Source organism: Octopus bimaculoides, chromosome 29, assembly GCF_001194135.2.
Source record: "Octopus bimaculoides isolate UCB-OBI-ISO-001 chromosome 29, ASM119413v2, whole genome shotgun sequence".
Classification (NCBI taxonomy): Eukaryota; Metazoa; Mollusca; class Cephalopoda; order Octopoda; family Octopodidae; genus Octopus; species Octopus bimaculoides.
The window spans coordinates 11844976-11846599 of record NC_069009.1 but is presented as its reverse complement, the minus strand read 5'-3'; the positions used below and the strand labels follow the sequence as shown (position 1 = coordinate 11846599).

Genomic DNA, 1624 nt, shown 5'->3' with positions numbered 1-1624 from the left:
ATATATATATATATATATAACAATCTATCTTGCTTTATTCAAATACACTTTCTTTCTCCCCTTTGACAAAAAATATTTCTCTACGCTTTCCCTCCAAATTATCTTTTCTTCACACACCAATCCCCTTACTAAATTCTGCGATTCAACCATAGCAGTTCGAGTGTTTAGTACCAGTCCAGTTAACCTTGCTTAAATTCCTCCTTCCTCTCACTCCCTCAAATTTTCTTCTTTTTCTTTTTTTTTTGCCCTTTACAAACGTTAAACTATATTCTCGGCGTGGTTGTGCTGCTATTTCTAGTATCTTATTACAGCTGACAAATAATCGTCATGTTAGGACCATCTTAACTTTGATTCTTCTTTGAAAATGTTTTGTTGTTGGTCACACAATAGATGAAATTGAATATATGTGAGGGTGATGTTTGGAACATACATATATGATATAGGTTATTTTGTTTTCTGTTGCAACTCTCACGATAGAAACAATGACTGCATTAATATGCATTGAAAGAGTTTAGATATTTCACAGGGAGTGTACAGAGTAAGTTTTGTGATAAGACAAAACGAGAGGAAATAAAATAGTTAAACAATTAGATTGATTGATAGATAGATAGATAGATAGATAGATAGATAGATAGATAGATAGATAGATAGATAGATAGATAGATAGATAGACAGAGAGAGAAAGAGAGAGAGGGAAAAAGAGAGATTGATTGTTTATATATTCGAGGGCTGCTGAAAAGTTCCTGGCTTTGGGTAAAGTAAAATGCAGGACGATCAGTTAGTTCACCTTTTATTCAACGCATTACTCTCTGTGAAACGTTTATTGCCGCAGTCCTCCGACATGTATATCTTACTCTATCTAGATACCCTCTCTATAAAATGTATTATCTCTCTCTCATACACACACCCTAGCTCTCTTTCTCACAGTAGGCAAAGAACGTAAAACATTTTTGAGAACTAATAAGATACTAGAAATAGCAGCACAACCACGCCAAGAATATAGTTTAACGTTTGTAAAAAGGAAAACAGCAATACACGCACGTGCACGGACGCAGGGTCACATTTGCAATTAGGTTTCAATTGCAAAATGTGGCCCCTCAGATATGATCGTTTCCTTTAATCCAAGAACTACGAAATGCATTGTGGAGGAATGTATTGAGTGCTACGCTACTCGTTTGTTGTAAGGCTCGGAAGTTGAGATACACACATATACACATAAGTATGCTGGCGTATAAGTAGTTCTGTGTGTGTATGTATATGTGTAAGGGTGTGTGTGTGTTGTCATATATGCATAATCGGCATGGCTATGTGGTAAGTAGCTTGCTTACCAACCACATGGTTCCTGGTTCATTCCCACTGCGTGGCACCTTATATATATAGTTGAAATTTGCAGAAGAACAAAAGACAGGTGTATAAACAACAAGCAGGTGTAATAATTTGACGCTCGGGAAGGGAAGAGAGTCTTTTACATTTCGAGCCTATGCTCTTCAACTGAAAGGAACACGAGGAAATAAACAAAGAGAGAATAAAAAAACTTGTGGATTTAGCGGACAATTATGTCGATTGGTTGGAAAAAGGTAGTTGGATATATATATATATATATCTATATATATATATATATATG

The 1624-nt window shown here is 35.5% G+C and overlaps 1 protein-coding gene across 1 annotated transcript in view; it reads right to left on the bottom strand.

The window, feature by feature from the left end:
- Nucleotides 1-1624, bottom strand: part of LOC106873015 (fibulin-1) — a 61794-nt gene that overhangs the window by 21315 nt on the left and 38855 nt on the right. The gene's annotated exons all lie outside the window — the stretch shown is intronic.